At 41.9% G+C, this 21180-nt stretch overlaps 1 protein-coding gene across 4 annotated transcripts in view; it reads right to left on the reverse strand.

The window, feature by feature from the left end:
- Window positions 1-19713, reverse strand: part of THRB (thyroid hormone receptor beta) — a 154890-nt gene extending 135177 nt beyond the window's left edge. Inside the window, exon 1 of one of the 4 annotated variants that reach the window (XM_050971657.1) lies at window positions 19653-19713. The gene's annotated coding sequence lies outside the window, so the exon portion shown is untranslated. Of the gene's footprint in view, window positions 1-19414; window positions 19438-19652 lie in introns of those variants that run through there. The other 3 variants (XM_050971658.1, XM_050971660.1, XM_050971659.1) reach the window with 3 other exon arrangements.
- Between the last annotated feature and the right edge of the window lie 1467 nt (window positions 19714-21180).

Below are 21180 nucleotides of genomic sequence, written 5' to 3' on the forward strand. Positions count from 1 at the left end.
TGATCTTAAAGCTGCTGCTTTAAGAACCTTTGCTAGGTCTTACAGTTGGCCCCGTAAGATTTAGTTTTTTTCTTTTATGTCAGGCTGCTTAGCAACTTCCTGTTAGAGTGAGTACAGAGAAGGCCATGAAGACAAGAGGGATGGAAAACCTCTCTGATGAAGACAGGCTGAGAGAGCTGAGGTTGTTCAGGCTGGAGAAGAGAAGGCTCTGGGGTGACCTTGGAGCACCTTCCAGCACCTATAGGGAGCCTACAAGAGAGCTGGAGAGGGGCTTTTTACAAGGACAGGATAAGGCAGATTGGCTTTAAACTGAAATAGAGTAGGCTTAGATAAAATATTAGGAGGAAATTCTTTACTGTGAGGAGGGTGAGGCACTGGTACAGATTTTCCAGAGAAGTTCTTGTTGCCCTAACCCTGGACATATTCAAAGCAAGGCTTTGAGCAACCTGATCAAGTGGAAGGCATCTCTACCCATGGCAGCCCCCTTCCAACACAAACCATTCTATGATTCTGTTATTCCATGAAATAGCCACAAAATCAGTGTTGTAACTGCTGTAAACAGAAAATTACAGGGGATTCTAAACTGCAGTGTACAAAAGAGTGGAACCTAACATGCTGTCTAGCCATCAGTTATGCCTGCTTTCCTTCCCCTTGCATGAATACAAGCAATAATAGCAAAATTGTTTTATAATAACATTCTATCATAAATTACACTATTATCACACTGTATTATGCAATTACATATAGATGTAAAAATCTGATTGATTTTAATCTTCTAACTTTTTAAACTATTTAAAGCTTGCAAATCTAATTTCTTATTAAATCTAATAAGCTCAGTTTGCACATCCAAGTGGTGATTTTGGATGCCTGGACACTTCTCTGACCAACTGAAATGTCTTTAATGGAATCCTGTTTCCAGTAAGAACTGAATACCATCTTTCAGATGTTTTAGGTTACGCACTCTAAAATGGCCTTATGCCAAATCATGAGTCACTTTTGAAAATTTAAGATCCTGTGTCTAATCCAGTAAAAAATAAATTCCTTAACTATTATCAGAGTAGCACCATAATCTGGAGAAAATGAAAGATCACTTTGGCTGGTTTCTTTCCTAAAGCAAAACAAAACAACAATCAAGGTTTTAAACCGGCCAGTTAAAAGCAAACAAATAAACACAAAAATAAGCCTCTTTCTTAAATGAAGGGAAAAATATTTTAGATTGCTCCGAAATTAAACAGCTTCTGCCCGTGTTTCAGAAGAAAAATCATAATAGCAATAACAAAAGTTTGTCTCCTTTTTCGACATGGCATGTAATGCTGCATCAGCCCATTTCAAGTAGTGTGCCTCTGAAAGTTTAAACTAAACATATCATATTTTTATGACTGAATATAAATGCTAAGGATCAAAATTCCCCAAAATTTACCTAGGAAAATTAGCATAAGTAGCAGTTTGCGTGCACAACACTTGAAGAACTGACATTCTAAAACTCTTAAAATTCTGCTTTGCCCTGAGAAAAGACACTGAAAAGCAGAGACTGATGAAACAGCAGCCTGCTTCCTTGTCACACAACTTTTATATCCATAATTCCAAGCAAGTTCTGCAAAATGACTGACAGACATAGTGTTTCAGGGAAAAAAAAATCAACATAGCTGAAATTGTGTTGGTTGAATGCTACAGCACAGCAGACAGCAGCTCTATACGCCAGCACAGCAGGAAAAAATCTCAATTGCTTTTAATAGACAGGCATTTAGTGCAACTGGTATAATCTGGAGTGACATTTTCCCCTGTCTATTATGTAAGCTGAAAGCTAAACTTGTGCTTTTATACAGTGTATTACCTATCTTCAACACATTGCCTTATCAGCTTTCTCTCCATTTTTAAGGTATTTTAGTACCAAGGAAGGGGAGGTCTTATCACATCTTTGAGACTCCTTCTTAATATCCTATTTTCTTCCATTCTGTGTTCATGTTGCTACACAGACAGGCTTCAACAGGAACTGTTCTTTGTTCAGTTAGCACAGTCCATATTCTATGTCTAGAAAGCTCTCTGAGAATTTTAACTCTCCACAGAAAATAATTTAAAAGACAAAGAAAAATCCAGGAAACTCAAAGAAAAGAAATCAAAAGACAAAACAAAGAAAAGATGGAATTTAAAAACTCAAGGGCAGTCAATCCATTTTACCAGCATCATTCTCTAACACCTCTTTCTCAAAATTTCAGGAAAAGAGAAGAAAAAGCAAGGAAATGGGTAGTTAGAGACATCACCATTTTTATATCCCTGACATCTTCCAGAATATTTGAACGTCTACCCTTGCAACAGCCACTACCCCTGACAAGATTTTCAAACTGGCACTCAGCAGCAGCCTTGGAGAGACCAGAACTTCCTGCATAAAGAGCAAAACAGACAGACTTGCTCTGCTAAAACAGGAGTTTATGACTCCAAGATACTTAAATTAATAATTCTTTTCCAATCTTTCTGTCCATCTATCTACAGTTACTCACCTCTGTGCTGCCCCTGAAAAAAGCTGATAACTTAATCAGTAACCCTTTCAAGATAAGCAGCTCCCATAGACTGACTCGCCTTTAATATATTTTGATAGACAAATAAAGCTGTCTAAGTGCCAAGGAGTCTGCATATTTAAGATTCAGTTCTCAAAGAAGCGAGTGATTAAAATCTAGTGATTTTGCAAGACAAGTTCATAAGGGCTATAAATACAACACATAGCATCAAAAGGCCTCACTAGCCAGACATCTGAGTACCAGAGGGAGACACAAGGCACAAAAGAAATCAAACCTTCAAAAACAGTGTACCAAATTGATTAGGCAACACTGGAAGAATGAGTCTTGCAGGAGACACTTTATTGTGTGTATGTGCCAAACATGTTTATGATTTCCCTTAAAAGACCTATCTTGCATTAGCCTGGTAGTACTTCAGGAGTTCGTGTCCCACCTGCCTTCCCTGTGTATCTCACAACAAACAACACTGCCTCCATTAGAAGAATGTCCCTCCCAGGTACAAATCACCTCCTGAAAAGGTACTAGAACTGTCCTACCTTGATGCTTTCAGAGCTGCATCATGAGCAGGAATCAATGCCCCAATGCTTTCAGAGCTGCATCATGAGCAGGAATCTCTGACTTTCCCAACCTGAAGCAGAAGCATTATATGCACAGACAACACTGCAGAGCCTGTTGGACTACCTCTGGGTGCAAGAGAGGTGCTGACCACTCACCCAGCTCTACAGACCATGATGCAGGCTGTAAATCTCCCCCTCCCACTCAGAACTGCAGGTCTGCCGAGCCATGCCGCTGATGCTACCCCGTGCATGTGACAGAAGGCCCCCTCTATTGCTCCCCTCGGGAGCACCGAGAGGGATGTAAGGCAGCAGCAGGCACAGTGCTAGCTCATGGAGCACCCATGGTGCCATGCCCAGGAGGCACCAATGCACAGCTCTCCCCTGACCCAAAACCCTCCCATAGACACAGCAGAGCTCATGCACGCCCCTGCGAGCCATCCTGACACAGGATCAGAAAAAAAGTTTGAAAAAGCCTTGCAAGATGACAGAAATCTATGAAACTGCTAACAGATTCAGTCAGAAACCTCAAGATGCTCCTCCACTGCTCATGCAGGGAGAAGTGACTGGAATTTCAAATATGAAATACACCATCTACCCTATACCAGGCAATGCTCTTCATTTTGTTTTGAAATTTAGTACAGGGGCTGAGACTTCCTATGCCCACTTGCTGGAGGGAGCTGTGAAATCAGCAATGGCCCATGCTCTGCCCTTTTTCAGAAAATAGATGTTGAATCAGACAAGCTATGGGAAAAAAACAACCTTAAGCTCAGCAAAAGGGGATTTTTTTTTTTTTTTTTTTTTTTTTTTATTACAGCACAAAAACCACATGGCAGGGGCATATTTCCATTTAGCTTTCTTTGTGTTGGTTCTTCTTTTATATCAGGTGTTGAGTTGGTGAGGCTGACAGTCATCTTCATTTACCTGGCAGACCCCAGCTGCAGGTAAGGTCTTTACATCATGACAGTGCTGCTAACATTTTCCCTCTAATTATTTTTGGTCAGTATTCTATTCTCCAGGTCCAAAAGAAAGGAAGAGCTTCAAACACCTGGAAGAGGTGCCTCCTCCTAAAGAGAATCATCCAGAAAAACTGCAATTCAGAATTAATAAAGCCTCACGTCTTTTCTACAGAGGTTTTTTGAGTCCTATATGCAAAGGGGAGTTTTTCATTTATCAGGCAGCAGAAAGGGAAGGGCTTTCTACCAGGTGATTTTGAAATTCTTGGTCAAAGGTTAACTTGGTTTTTAACTTCAAAGTACAGAAAAACAGGGAGGTTGAAAGAATACAGTAAAACTTCAGAGGGATATTTCCAACCTGAAACCAGGCTATGAAGGCAAGTAAAGCTGCCTTCTGTGCTACACCTTTCCTTGCTCTTGGTATCACAGGCAGCTCCTAAGAAGGGAAAAGCAAAGTCCGTTTGGGAAAGTTCAAAATATAATCAGATTTTTCTGGCTCAGAGCACCAAAGGTGGAAAGGCAGTTTCACTAATTAAGATCTGAACTTCTGCTTCGACTTCAGTTTTTCATAATGTTACTAGATATTTTAAAATATGGTACTCATTCATTGCAGGGTGCAGCACCCGCAGGGCAGTGAGTAATGGTTTTACTCTTGCTTCAGTACTGGCAGCAGCATGTTGGACTGGAAAACGAACCTCTATTTCCTATCTATTTTTATAATCAGTTTATCTACCATCTCCTTAATTCTTACCCCCACATGCACACGAGAAACAAAACATTTAAATCCCAGTACTAGGCTGGAACGCGCTCACAGCGCTGCCATCGACAGCTCACTGGTGACACTGACTTGGGACTGAGGACAGCACTTGGCCCCAACCAGCACATCTGTAGTCTCTATGAAAAATTCATGAGCTAAATCTTTTCACTTCTTTTGTAAACAGGAGACAAAATGAGAGAGTCATCACTTAGTCAGACAGGGAATGATTCAAAATCTAAACCTAGGATATCATGTTAAGGAAAGTAACTGGTAATAGATACAAAGTATATTTTCTTCCCACAGCAAGGAAAAGGACAAGATTAAGGTATTCTGGTTTTTTGCCATTTTTTTCTCGCTTCCATTAACTGAAAATGTACACAATACTCACTAAACACAGCAGTAAGATACCAGACACAAAATAGAAATCTGGAGTATTATAGGCCCCGATATATTTTGCTGCAGCCCTGAAGTCATCCACGTTACTGAGTTCTGGTTTATTTGCAAGCTTTCCTGTTTCCTGAAACACAAACATTACTTCAGTATTTTGTGACCAGCTCGATATTATGAGGTGATATTAGCTGAGGAGGTGGCAGCTGGCAGGAACTTTTGATTCGCAGGGTCTCTTTCTAACTGATACACACAGAGCTCTGTATTAGCTCTCACAAGATGCACTGTTTACTAAAGATGATTACCCACGAGTAAATAATGAGTCATGATATCCTCAAAAAAGCAAACACACAGAGTTAAAGAATAATTTTTAACATGGGTAACCAGACGGCACTGAAAATTGAATCACTTAGATGCATTTGTCCTAATTAAGTGTTAAAAACCAGAAAAGCTATAGAAAATAGACATAATTATATAAAAATATGTTGGAAGATCTTGAAAAGACTGTATCTCTTTTCATATGACTGTAAAGCACCATTTACCAAATGGGTAACATAGAAATAGGTAAATTCAGTCTTAAGCATATGCAGGTACAAACAGAAAAGAGATTTTTATTTGGACAACACTACACAAACAAACTGTGGTAATTTTGTCATTCTTGAGGGATTACTACTCTATCTTTGCAAACAATTCAGAACAAACATATTGGAATTCAGGCAAGAAAGCAGCACAAATTTAACACCACAATTATAATAGGGATGCAAACTGCTCATTTTTATTATATGTTATCAGATGACTTCCTAGCACTTTGGGAATTTAACGTCAGGAAATTCACCTCCAGACAACCCCCAACAGTGGTGAAATAGTCTCTCCTTCATTATGGCTACTTCCATATGCATCTTATTTCTAATGCTACCTTATACATTTCTAAAACCACCACTAAGCTCCAAAAGTTCCTCAGGGGAGTATGATGACAGAATATTATGAAGAATAAGCTTACATCCACTATTCACCTGTAAGGATTTTGCCTGAAAGAATTTGCTCCCAGCCATTCTGCAGAGCCACCCAGAAACCTGTGAAGCTCATCAGCAGTTTTAGAAGTCAAATTAAATTGAATCTAGTGATCCTTGTGACTTTGCAGCAGCTGAGAGTGGTGGGTCTGGAGTAACAACAGGACTTAAAGACCATAAACATACTCTACTAGAACTGTGACTTTTCATTTAATCTTCTGAAATGTTTCCTTGTAAGGACGATACTAGAACAAGCTGGATTCTTAAAAAAAAAAAAAAAATTAAAAATTAAGAACAATAAGGAATTATGTGAATGTAGGGAAAACCAAGCACCTAAATTGCTTTCTTTGTGAACACTGCTGTATTATAAAAAGATCCAGTTGAAATGAGTGGTGTCCAAATGTTAGGACTAATGCTCTCCATTTGACGTGCTACATTCTGAAATTAAGGATGTCAGGATACATTTGAAAAATTCACTAGGATGAAAGAGTTCCACTGGATTTTTTTGCACTGAAAAGCACTGAAGTTCTACCTGACACTTGGTTCAAACCCAGGTATGACCACCCCATTTTGGGGAGTGCTGCCCAGCTGGGGTACCAAGCAAGTAGAGGAAAAAAAGCTGGTAATTCTGACATGGAGACAGGGGTCCTTTTCACCCCTTTCTTCCCTGTCTACTTCTCCTAGCACCGGTCTTGAAATGTAATCTCTTGTGCTTTGACCAACGAACAATTTTCATATTCTTAGTCATAGTTCGGATTTTTAAATTTAAATTAAATTTAACTTGTGTTAAATTAAATTTACCTTGTGATTTTAAATCACAAGTTTCATGAAAGATGTTGTAACATTTTAAACAGCGTTTCTTTTGAGAAGAACCAAACAGCCAGTGAGATGGCCAACCACAGCATGGATCCCACAACCTGCCCTGCAACTTTTCTAAATTACAGACACCTGAATTAGGGTCGCATATAACCTGCAATTCTGCAAGGTCCTCCTCCTTTTCTGGCTGAGTGGTGTTTGTTAAGATCACTGAAAAGGCACCAAGTAGCTTTAGCTGCCAATGTTCCTAATAAGAGAGATTGCACTTCTTCCCTGACAATCCACAAACCTTAAAATACTACCAAAAAGAAAAGGAAAAGATCACTGCAATCAGAGCACTTCAACTAGAATAAAAACTCCTTTAGGGCACTTTAACTTCCAGTCTGAAGCTTAAAGGGAAAATTAAATGAAATCTAAAATGTCACACAGTGCTTATAAGATTGCATATGCTTACTTTAGGCAAATACCACTGAATCCTATTTTTTGCTGTATCTTGCTTTATATTATTGCATATATTTAACTAAGGAAAAATATTACACTTCAATAAGGAAATACTTCAATGTATTTTCCTTCCTCCTTTCCATGATGGAAATGCCCCATATTCTCAATATTGTTACACTAGAGTTAAATTAGGTCAAAGGCATTTAGTGTTCAAAACCAGGACATATCACTAATACCAAAAATGATCATGGAAGAGGGGACTTCAGTAGCTGCCTACCCCTCATTCCACCAAAGTTTTATCGTTCCATAATGCACAGCTGCTGGTGCTTTACACAGCTTAATTCCTATCCACCACTCCCAGGGTGGTAATACCATCACACACACACCAAAGCCTGGGAAGTAAATCGCCTTGTTAAAATTTTAAAACCCCTCACTTTTTGCAGTAACCTTTTACCAATACTTTCAGTCAATACAGACAAGGTCAGTAACAGATGTATACAGACAGTGTGTGTGTGTGTGTATATACACATATATTTATATTTGCAGTCTTTTCTTGTTTAATTCTTGTTTCACACTCTATTATTTTTCAAAATCCTGCCTGAATTCTTTGCCATTTAATCTCTTCTTGTTAGGAAAAAAAAGACTAAATAAGGAGCAGTACACAAAAGGGAATGCCGTGTTCTAGGACTGGGCTGTATGAGCTAAAGGAAAATGGTACAAAACTGAGAAGAGCTGGGATAGCTGTAGCATGATATCACGACCTCTGTTTACAGGCACAAATTACATCAGCAAAGTGACAGTGTTCTGAGTGACCCTGCATTGCTTAATTTTCATTACTATACCTGTCTTCACTTTACTGATTCTAGTAATTTCCTCCAATTCGATAATAGTCTAACCAAACACATACTTCTACACGTCCAAGCAGAAAACCCAATTTTACTGTCAACACAGCCAGATCAAAGCAGCTAACCTGTTGTGGAAACAGCATGGCCAACACCCTAATAATGCCCCAATTTCTTCTGTTAACCAAAGAGATAAAATTATTCTTAATTAACAATGTGTTATTCAGCAGAAACAGAACTTGAACATAAGTGCTGAAAGAAACTGAAATTCATTAACTCAAAAATACTATGCATTTACTCCCAGAAATTCAGCCACTGATCTACAAAATGTTCAGAAGATACAAAAATACGTGCTATGCTGCACATCCAGAGATAATAGTATCTTACTTCAGTAGGTTTTGCTCTATTTGTTGAATTACATAATGTTGATTAGAGGACATGAGCTTGGATTACAAAGAGAAGAGCATTAATTGCATTCAGTATCAATACCAGTGGCAAACTGACATATAGGAGTATAAGGAGCCTTGAGTTTTCATGAACTTTCACCAAGTTTTTCATAAAGATATCAGTAAATATCCAACAATGAGATTCCACATTATAACAGAAAAAGAAAAAATAGAACAAAACCAAAACCTAAGGTAAGGGTCTGAAGAAAAATACATAAGAACATGGTATAAATTAAATCCCTGAATCAAGATATTAGACGTGCCATATACACAGATGCAGATGGCTGGGTATACTGATTCCAAATTTAGCACTGTAGATAAAGTTACTTCCATCTTGAAAACACCCTGTAAGCAGATAATTTTGCTCAGAAAACTGTTGCGCTTTGGAAAACAGCAAGCTTGTGTCACCTACCTTTATTTTTGCCTTTCTCAATTCTCCAGCCGTAATAACCACTGAAGACAATCTCATTAAGTTTCATTTTTGAGTCCTGACCCCAATTTCAAACATTGCAGGAAGAAATGCATTTATTTAACACATGTAATGCTGACCCAATTTCAAAAATCATTGTTGGGATCATTGCTTTTTCTTTCTGTCCTTTCACTTCTGGGCACTACTTAAGGTCATAATCTGCCTGTAATATTCACTGAGACTTTTTCACATAGAAATGAGGCAGTAATTCCACCCCTATGATATTATTAAAAAGGTATCTTGTTCACCACTGGGAACATCATGGCAGAAAACACATCCAAGTAAACTAACAGTATAGTGCCACAAAGACTGCTGGCATCTGCTAGCTATAACTTAGTAGCTCACATTTGCTATGCTGAGACAGAATATAAAAGGTGTGACACCAGACATCATTTTTTCTGACTCAAAATGTATCCACCAAAAAAATGCAAAAAGCGTGCAACAAACACGAATCCCGGAAGATTATCCTCAATAGAGATAAGCTCAGCAGAAGTTAAGCCACTAAACTCTAACTTCTGATCTGTCCATCTGCTTTCCCCACTTTGTCCTGCTCTCCATAAGGGAAAACAGGTGAGGTCTTGAATTACTCATATGTAGCTCTGTAGTTTTGCCCACACCCTTCTTCCTGTTACACCATCACCCAAGCGTTGTGAAATCTGGAGCTCCTAACAGAGATTGCAGATCTTAACTTCACACAGCAATAGGTAAAGCTCAGTCCTATTCTATCACATGCCTTGCAACATCTGCCAGGTTGAATCTCTCAAATTCTTCCTGCCTAATGCTCTTTCTGGGTTTAAATATTTCTTCTCTTAGAGAAGAGAAAAACCCTATATTGAGGTTTCCACAATGCTAATTTGCAAATTGTTTCAAGCTCTTTTAGATTAGATTACCTTCCAAAGCAAACATAATAATGCCATATTACTCTCATGTCCCAAACACAGACCTTTTTAAGTCTGTGCAGGGCTCAAAATGCCTTTGCTCCTTTCAGCTGCCCATGTTCACACAAGCAGCTTTCACTGACTCCAGGAGATCTTTGAAAAAGTACGGGATGTTCCACCCATCCAGAGCTATTTAAAGGAGCGAGACCTAAAGGAATATTGACAAGATTAGGCATGATGTATAAGGAAGCACTTAGCAAGAAAACATTAGAAAAGAAAATCAGCCTGTAGATTTGATCTTGTAGATCTGGGCTTCAGTGGTAAAAGTCTCCCTTTACATATCTTTCTTGCACCATCAAATAATTAATTCAGATACAAACTTGTGATCATCAAAATGGACTACAGCTATATTTATACAGACACGTTTTGAAGAGGCTGAGGTCAAATTAATTTGGTTTGGATTTGAACTTCACAAGGAGGAGTCCAAGCTTTTTGTCTTACTGCACACTGTGTTTGCACAGCCAGCAAGAAACCCTGTTAGCAATCCAATTCCCCTTTCCTTTCTATCTCCACCATAAATTGCTGATAAACCTTCCTGCTAGTCCTAAGCTGAGGAAATAAACTATGTTAAACTATGTTAAAATAAAACTGTGTTAAATTTTTTTTTCCAGGAAAAAGGCAGCCTGCACTGTTCTTGAAAAACACAGGGTCAAACTAATGTGAACTTAGATTATAGGCATGAATTTCTAGCTGCCATTTGTGGATGAGCTCTATCTATGAGCAAAGGTAAAGAGAAGTCTGGTACACACCTGGCTGCCAGCCAGTGTCCACACTGGTCCCCACAGGGCTGCCTCGTGAGCAGGTGTAGCAGTAATGGGAGAGGGAAGATTGCTTGAGTTCAGGTTTTGTGGCTGCAATTCTGCCACTTTCTTGCTTTCAGAACTTGGGTTTCTTGCTAGAGAGACAAGTAACCCTAGAAAGAGACTTCTGAAAATGCACTGGGAGCCAAACTGGACAGCAAAGTTTGAGGGAGACAGGAGGGCAAAGGTTCACAGAGTAGTCTGCTTATGTAAATTTAGCTCTTTACATTTACATTCGTATGAGCAAAGTATAATCAGAAAATTACTACTAAACAGCGGGCAAGTTCTGGCTCCTTTTTAATCCTATGATTCTTTCTCTGGGATCAAAGGCAATGATCCTGAGAATTGGCCTCTTATGTGAAAGGTGAGAGCATGAATTCTCTTTCTAAGTTTTAAGTAAGCTCATAACTCTGATCTGTGCATGGAAAATGTATTTAGAGCACCTTTTAAAGTTACAGAGGTGCTTCAGTTATTTGTGTAGACAGAAGCAATATGATTTGCTCTGTTAATTTGGTATAAATTCTTTTTTTTTTTTTTAACTCTCCTGAACTTATTTTGGGCAAGCCTGGCAGACCAGCTTAATTTGAAAGTGTGCCCTTCACTTTCCATTGAATGATTCTACCTTAAATTATTTTGTATTTCACTCAGCTCTATCAAACAGAACTGCAATTCTCTTTCAAAACGTTTTCAGAAAGTTTCAGTCAAGGAATGCCTGAGGCTGGAGAGGACCTCTGCAGACTGTCCATTCCACCACCCTGCTCAGTCGAGCAGGGTCACCTGCAGCAGGTTTCCCGGGACCATGTCCACCTCTTTTTTAAGTATCCCCAAGGATGGAGATGTCACAGCGCCTCTGGGCAACCTGTGAAAAGAGTCATGCTATTTCTGCAGAAGTAGCAAAGGAAATGTTTGGGGTTGGGCTTTTTTCTATATGCAAAATTTTATATTCTTTTTCTTTCAGCTACTTGAATTCTATTTCTTGGAAGAGAACCTGTAACTTGGCAAGAAAGGACCTTATGACAAGGATGAATGTCATCAATGTGAAAATAAAAGTCTAGTCAAAAATGGAAAGTGGGGGAGAGGGGCTTGCCTAAGTTTATTTGTGCTTCACAAACATTTCTCATAGTATTTGGGGGAAAAAAAAAGTTTCATCCTCATTCTGGAATTTACAATCTATCAGGTATTTCAGAAGATGTTAAGACATCTCAAAACAGAAGGGAGCACACTCTCTATACATATGGTTTTCCATGTACATGGTTCCATGCAAGGAAAGTGGCACTGAAGAGAAGCCACTGCAGAGCCAAAGCAAGGAGAGTTACCCATGTCACTGCAAGTAAGATGGAGAGATGAGGATGGCTCGCTCAGGGAACTGCTCTATAGAGACAGCACTTTCCTTTCCCCAGGTCTTGCTATTCCCATTCATGCCTAACCTCCAAGCACAGAAAGCACTTCCCAAATCTAAGAGAGTGCTTTGATATGAGGTCTGTTGAAGAGATAACAGTAGAAGATCCTTCTGCCTTGCAAAACACGCTCCCACCATCCACCCACTGGAAAGTCATGGCCAGAATGGCTGCAAGCACATTCCCCGCATCCTACCGTGAGAGTGGCACCGGGTGAGATTCATCTTCCCTGGGCAGAGGATGAAAGCACACAGGCTTCCTAGGAGGCCTGACTATCAGAGCAGTCTCTGGGTTCTCCCAGAGTTCAATGCAAATGAAGACAGCTGCCATCAAGATGGTATCTTGTGCAACAACCTACTCGGCAAGAAAGAAGGCTTCATGCATTTTGGAGGCTACAGAGGCTATCACCATTTTTGTCCAAGTCTCACAGCACGGGGCAGTGCTCACCTACACAGCCAGCTGAACTGCCAGGTAGGGTTGTTAGGGAGGGAGATGACAAATGGCAGTGGGACTGGGGACAAAAAAAACCCCAAATAACTTAATACTCAGTAATGCAAAAAGTCAAGAAGGCAAAAGCGCAGGTTCTGGCCAACAAAACAGCAAGTGGAACAAGAACTGGAACAACTGACAGGACATCCTAAGGGGAAAGAAGGTCAAGGATGCTATCTCCATGCATAAGATCCTTCAAAAAAATGAAATGTCTCAAGCATCCCTCTTCTATTCCTGGCTAAGGAGAAAAGTGTGAAGTGTCTGAGGCATGGGACTAGGGGCAAGGGAAACAGGAGAAGCAAGAGAAATAAAGAGAGCTAAACAGTTTGCACCAATTAAATACAAAGTGGGGTAATCAGGTTAGATACCTTCATGGTGCAGAGGTGATTTTCAACCAAAATTCACAACCAGTGAAAATTTACTGTTACATATGTGTAACACACAGGCAAGGACCACATGCTCACAATATTCTACATAAACAACTGCATTCCCTGTGATCTGATCCCAAGATTCCTGATTTCAAATAAAGTTAAGAGGAGGTGTAGTTTTCAAGGATGACAATTATTACATAGAGACAAACAACCTGAAAAGTGAAGTAATACCATCCATGGACTCTAAAGCTCAGCTTAGCTGCATATATTCAAAGATGCCTGAATTAAAGCTGCACATCAAACCCTAATTCTGGTATTTCTTCTTTCTTTAACCTTAACAATCAGAAACTTCTGCAGTTAAATAGCTGATCCAAGTCCTCTGGCCCAAGCTGTTTTATTCTGGTCACACAGAGAATTTGAATAAAATAAATCACTTCAGTAAGTCACATCAGTGAATTGGGCACAACACAAAATACATGCAGTTCAGCACTGCACAGGAAGTACTCTCTGTTCCAGACACAATTTTCTCTGTATTTTTAGAAATAAAATTATACTTTAATATTTAATGAAGTAATTATTTTGCTTTAAAAATTAAATTTGTCACAAATACTCTGCAGGGGAACATTCTTTTTGTGCATATGCACATGCTCATGTATATTCTGAAATTACATGGATACAACCCTGTACAGACTCCTTCCCTGTTTATCTAACTGGATAATGCATTTCACCTTATCTTCTTTTAATGAGAAAAAATGCAGTATGGAAAGTAAAACACCTAACTTATAAAAGAAGGCTCAAGATAAACCCTTCAATTTCCTGAAGGGGGGAACACAGTTATTTTAAGCATTATACATAAATGCTACAGCTCATAATTATACTTTGAAGCACCTTGCACACAAACACGCCACATCTTTTTAAAGATGTATGAAATATTAAAAATAAAACAGAGCCGGGGACAAGTTAATAAATCATGGGAAAAAACTATTTTAATGTAAAGCTAAAAAACAGAATAAAGTCACATGAAGGCAATCCTACCTGTCAGAAGTTTCAAGAAGGTAGGCAAATGAACCAGGAATGATTTTGTGCTAAGGGTCAGAGGAAAAAAAAATGCTAAAGAAGAAATAGCTTCAATTTATTAGTGGTCATTCTTTCCACTGGTAGGAAACCAAGCAGCAGCAGCAGTCCACACCTGCCAAAGTACAGCTGGGCTGGAGCACAGGGCAAGGAGCTGGCATAGCTCCTTGAATCAAGAGAATAAATGCAAAGTCATGAGTGGGAGGTCTGGAGATAACAGGATACCAAAAGGGGCCAAGGTGCAAAACCAAGTCAGGTGAAGAAAGATGCGAAGGTCTACAAATGAAAATATAAGAAATTAAAAGGCCCATAGTTCAAGAACCTTGTACAGATGTGGATAATGACAGCAAACATGACACACAACTCAAGGAAGCCAGCTTGCAATGGTGATGAAAAAAGCTCTTCTTACCCAGAGAAGTGTATTTTTTCTTGTGAATGTTTTGAAAATGGTTCATCCATATGCATGTCACTAAGATATCAGTTAGTGAGCAATTGTTCAAGGATCCAACTACTTATGCAGTTGACAGATAACTTCTCATTTTCTTCAAAGAGCTCCTTTATTTTCCTACAGCACAGCTGTTGCAAAGCACGTCTTACTGTCAAGCAACATTGGTGCTGTACCTGTGACATGCAGTTCATGCCAATCAATTCCCATGAAGTATCCAAGAAGACACTCAAACACCAAAAATGATTAAAAAAAAAAATAGCAGGTGAGCAGAATGAACTTCTGCCTGAGATAAAACAGTGTGTATGCAAACATACAAGTGATTTGGTTCTACATGTACCAACTTCACTCCACCCAGAAGAAGGAAGACTTACACTTGGTTTGACTCTAAATACACTTGATGAGACATTGATCTTCTTGCTCTGTTTTCTACCTTACTGCTAAGCAGCTTAACAGTCAGTCCTTTTATTTCTTCCAATTGGAAAAATAGAACCCTATGTTATTGGGTTAGGTTCAGCAGAGGACACAGAACAGTTCTGTAGTCTAGAATGATCACAACGCTTTCATGCCTATAATCTAATTATAACATAAGGGTATTTTAGTGCATCAGTAAAAATTATTGCAGCTTCTCTATATTTAAGATACTTGAGGATATAAAGTATTTTTTTTAACTGTGGTTCAATCCTTTATTCTTTCATTAGTTCACTAGTTTCACAGGATATTTAATTTCTAATAAGCTAAAATGTGTTAGAGTAAAATGAGAATTTTTATTACCAAAGGCATTCAAAATGGAATACTCAGGTTAACTTTTGTATGTCAAAAAACCCATTTTATTTGCTTCCAATTTACTCCTCTCTAGTTGCAGGCTTACATGCACTTTGGCAGTGTGACCATTCCTTGAAAAGGTTAACAACATACACAACTTTTCCAATCAGTCTTTTTACTTGCATTGTCCCCCTACCATGATCATATTTAAATTAAGTAGTTGTGATGAACAGTGGAAACAATCTCATTCACGTGTTGTGAATTAAATGAGAGAAACAACTTATGCAAGACTCAATTACTTTATTCAGAATGTCCTCTTGGACCACATACAACTGACGGAATAACACAGAATTAAAGGAATACAATTGTTTAATCTTTACACAGAAATTTATAGTCTGCCCTTGATTTTAATGACAAAGGTTCTCATAACACATGCATTGTTTGTTTAGTTATCCCTGTACAATACATAAAATCCTAGCTCATCCCTAAGAAGGGAGATTATTTCTCCACTGCACCATTAATGAAGAGTTTCAAAAATACCAGCAGTAGTACAGCCACAAAAGTGGCCATGTGAATTATTCTGCTAATGCTTTTGATTGGATAAATTAAGCCAAGGAATTCCCTGGACTAAGACTTCCTCACCCACCCAGAGGCATTCCTTCAGTTAAGCAGATAGAAGGAAAGCACCTTGGTGACTTGGTAGAATTCTGCTGTCATACACCTGAAGAGTTACCAAGCAGCTTTTATTTATTTAGTTAAATGGGGCCATGCAGGAGAGAATCTAGGATTACACACATAGCCATTTCTGATATTTGGAAAGAAGGGAACAGAGATGAACTGGGGAAATATTAGGAAAATCCTTCCTGATTGATCCTCTGACCCTTTCTGGCAGAGGATTCACACATATAGATTCTGCAAACCCATGACATGGATGTGCTGCCTCAGTCCCTGCAGGCAGGTGGAGAGTGCCCCAGCACTATCTCCACCTTTCCTTCAGAGGCCAGATTCTCATGTGTGTTGGAAAACCCACAGGAAAAAGGACAAGATGGAGAGAAGATGGAGCTCTGCACTGCTACCCTGCACCTTGCAGTACAGCTCTGCTTTCTGCCACAACAGCCATCTCTCATCTAAGAGCAAATTAGTTGGCTGGGAAAATTAGCACTTTCCAAGTCCTAGAAGGAAATCCAAGGCATGAGGGCTCACAGTAATTGTGTTTCACCTGCCTTCCCTCATTTCAGCCTATTTACCTGAGCTTCTTTCACATGCATGTGTCTTTTGCCTTCTTCAACTTTAAGTAACAAGCAAACCCCAAATCAGTAAACCAGAATATGATGGTGGAGAGATAATGAGCTCCAGAATTTCCTTTTCCAAGGAGCCAAAATTCCTGGTCTCACCCTTCCGGTGGCAAATGAGATTCTTGCTGGAGGACGTCCTGCCTCAAATCAGGTGGGTTTTTTTGAGGTTTCATCCCTTGACTCCCTTCCAAATGGAATCAAATTTCAAGACAGGCTACACTAGACAACAAACTCTGACAAACTTCCATGATTTAAGTTTAGCAGTCCTTCTCCTCCCCACTTTCTCTTGGCTGGAGCTTTACATATAGCCAAGAGGAAAAATCCTGCTCATCATCAACAACAGGGAAGCCAGGAGAGGATATATGCCTACCACAGGTACGTGTTATTCAGCAAGCTTCTTCACAGAACACCAGTATCTGTTATCATTAACAACTTTCTCCCCTTCACGTTTGTAAGAAAAAAACCAAAAAACACAAAAAACAGCAAACAACCTTTTATACTGGACAAGGGAAGTACAACATGGACAACAGAGAAAGCTTGTCTTATGATGTAAGATGTCCCACTACTGCAAGGTCTTTAAAAAACACCTGAAGAAACCTGTCTTCAGTGTAAGCAGCCTTCAGCAAAAGCACTTTCAATTTTTCCAAAATCACCCACGTCATCCTCAGATAATAGGAAATGATCAGATAATAAAATTAATGCTGTAGCATGTAAGAGAGTAAAGAAAAACACCACCACTTTCTACTAAGCAAAAAAACATTCTCACAGAGAGAGAGACAGCACACAAAAAAATTGACTTTACATAATGACTTGGATATGCAAAGAATTTCAAAAGGACTGAACAATTTGGAGTAGCCATGATGTGTTCAACACCAGTTCATACAAGACTTTATCCAAAACCAGTAAAAAACAATGGCAGATTTTCCATCAACTCTAACAGACTTTGGTTCGAGCTCTTTCAGTTCTGAAATCAGAGTCCACAGAGTTAACAGCAGATGAAAACCACAGCTAAATTCTGCCTTTTCCACCATGGAGCCATAAGACATTTGAATTTCCATCCAGCAGCAGCGCCCTCGGTTTCACAACTGGTACGTCAGGACTAGATTATTCCATCATTAGCAAGTAACAATGGAACACACCAGCTCATCCAAAGGTCACCAATTCAAATAAACTGGAAGAAGGCTGAGACTAATTTACGGGTCCTGGGACTAATATGAAGGGTGATTTCATGCCAGTTGGCAGAGGAGAAAAAAAGCCTTGTCAGGAAGGAAGTAGGCAAACACAGTTTCACAAAACTTTTGTTGTCATTGCACCTTAAAAAGCTGTTCTATGAGAAAGTGAAGGGCTATACTTTCCAGTGATTTCCTCCAGGTTCTTCCCTTTAAAAATGGCTATACATTCAGATAGCTGTGATATTTGAGGTTCAAAGTAAGGGACAGAGCTCAATCCTCTCTGTGAGGCAACACAACTAACCAATGCAACTGCACTGATTATGGTAAAATCTCCTGAAAATTACCTTGTTATTACAGAAATTTCTTGTAAAAGAGCAAACCCTTTGCTCTGTTGTTTTGGTTTTTCTTTACAAATGTTTATTCAGAAGGGAAAACAGGAACCAGAAAATCTAGAAAATTGTCTCAACACACAAGTAGTACTGAACTGCAAAAGGAAAACAAACCATTTTTTATAAAAATATCCAGTCTATCAATTATGCAAGCATATATTTACAACAGACTAAGTTTTGTAAATAAACGCTAAATATGTTACTATAACTAGCAGATGGCTCAGTTCGAATGCACCAATTTTGTGTTAAAATACTAAAGGGAACACGGCTTATACTGTAGGAAAAAAATGTCCCGTTTGCCTTCCTGGTCAGACCTGGTATTTATTACAGCATTTTTAACCTGTGTTTCGCCTTCCTCCATCCGGAGCACAGGAGGGTAAATAAGTTTTCGGGGGACCACGGGGCTATGGGGCTCCTACTACTCAGCAGAACAGGTGCGATCCTTCCTTCCTACCGGCACCTCGCTGACAATTTTGCCTTTTCCTTTTTACTCGTACGCTGCCTGATCAATCCACCTACTACAAGCCTTCCTCGTCTCTATTCAGTTAACAATTAACACATTTGGCTTTTTAACTTCGCGGATTTCTGTCGTTCTTGTCGCCGCCGCTTTAGAAAGTCAAATAGAAAACTTCAATGGATAAACCCTTAACGGGGAAATACCACCTATGCTGCAAACATAAATAAATCAGGAAGCGCCGGCAGCCGCGCACGCCGCCGCTCCCCCCGCGGTGATGAATACCGGCGGTGCCGCGGCTCCCTCCCTGCCCTCCCCGCCGGGCCGCGCCACCGCTCGCCCCCCGCCACCCCCGGATGCTGCTGCTGCTGCTGCGGGCGGGCGGCGCCCCGACGGGCCGGCGGAGCTCTGTCCCCGGCAGCGTTTGCGCGCCGCTGCCGCCGCTCTCCCCACCGGTGACGGCTAAATATAGTGAGCGGCCGGGGAGAGCGGCTCGGCTCCCCCGCGCTCGCCCCGCAGCTTCCCGGGGGCGCTCCGGGACGCCAACCTGCGGAGCCGGCACCCCCCGCTCGCCCACGCCCGCGGTCGGGCGCGCTGCTCGCCGAGCGGCAGCCCGGTGACTCGCGGGACTTACCGGCGGAGCGCAGCGGCGCGCCTGCCCCGCGCAGCTCGCCGCCCGCCCGGGCGCGGTGCGGTGCGGTGCGGTGCCTCTCGCCGCGTCCCTCCCGCCAGCCGCCGTCTGGCTGCGGACGTGACCTGGATTCCCCCCGCCTGCGCCGCCGCCTCCCGCGGGGCCGCGCACACGCCGCGCCGCGCTGCGCCCCCTCGGCCCGGCCCGGCCCGGCCCCGCCCGCCCCGCCACCACCGCTCACCTCCGGCCGCGGCCACCCGACCCGCCTCGCCGCGCCTCCCGCCGCCCCGAGCGACGCGCGGCGGAGCGGAGCCCAGCGCCGCGTTACGCAACGCGCCCCGCGGCCCCTCCGCGCCGCGGAGAGGGTCGCCGGTAGGCGGGCGCGGGGCGGAGGGAAACCGCGGCGGAGCCGGAGCCGAAACCGCCCCCGGCGGCCACTTGTAGCGCCGCTGGAGCCGGGATCCCCCCAGCTGCACCGCGGCCCCGCGGGCGGTGCCCGGCAGGGCGGGCCCCGGGGCGCCGCCGGTGACCGCTTCGCCCCGGGGGCTCGGGCGGAGAGGTGCGGGCGCGGCGAGAGGCTGCGGGCGGCGGGGGAGCCGCTGCGCGGGGACCGCGGCGCTTTTCTGCTTCAAGTGTTAAAATCCCGTGACAGCGGGTCGTCCTGTCAGAGGGACACGGGCACGGGAAAGGAGGAGGATTCCCAGTGGTCTGAGGCCGAAGGCAGCGCCCCCGCTAACAACTGTGTCGCGCCTCAGCCTCTGGAGTGAGCAGCCAGGGCAGTCGCGGCGCTGCGCAAACACGAAGTTAAAGGGCTTGTTGATGGCACGTCCTGCATCCGGCTGGATTGTCCCGCTGTTGTCTCGCATGCTTTTCCCACGGGCTTTGACCAGGCACACCCTGCTGCGAGGCTCTATCCCAAGGGTGCGGGCAGCCTCGGTGGCTGCCGGCGGCTGACAGTCCCCTCTCTGCAGGGATGCCCAGTGAAGGCTCTCCCCTTGCCCCCCATCTCTGAGCTTTGGGAACCAAGGGGTCAGGGTGTGAGGGCAGCTAATCCATGCAGGAGTCAGGAATGAGGTAGCTGTAACCAGCACACCGGCTCTGACAGGAAAATGAAGACTGATGGACCTCTGGGCTACAAAACCGGGGTAAATTGGGTCTCAGAAACATGATCACCCCACCTCAGGTCAGCACAAATTCTGCTCCTTGCTCTTAGCAAGGCAAGCAGGTCTGGGAGGCGGTAGGTTTCCTGCCCTTCAGTCACGCTCAGAAGAATGGTCTCAGAAAAAGATGACAGTACATTCCCACCACCCATCTCTAATTCATGAGGCAGGGAAAGCAAGGAAGAAGTACCCAGAGTCTCATTAGCAGCTATCAGCTTGAGAGAGTAAGATGGCGTCTGAAGTAACAGGCGTGAAAGCAATAGCTACTTGAAAGAATAAGATCAGTTTGTTTTTCCTTAAGGAATTACAGGAATATTAAAGCCTTCTTGCAGTTATAAATCATTTAATGCAAATCATTTAATCCAAACAGAATTTTTACAGGCTCATGAGGCTCAGTCATTTTGCCAAGAGTGAGTCATGTACAAATAAAATGAAACCAACAAAGAAAAGAGCTCTCATACCATGTGTATGTGGGTGATCCTTTGAAAAACTTGTAATTATTTTTTTAACTCTACCACAGCCAGGAAGACAGGTTTGTAAAGCAAGAGCAAACCTTGATAGCTGTAGCCCATCCAGATGTAATTCTTCCTTCACCCAGAAAGTAACACA

Source organism: Serinus canaria, chromosome 2 (assembly GCF_022539315.1).
Source record: "Serinus canaria isolate serCan28SL12 chromosome 2, serCan2020, whole genome shotgun sequence".
NCBI lineage: Eukaryota > Metazoa > Chordata > Aves > Passeriformes > Fringillidae > Serinus > Serinus canaria.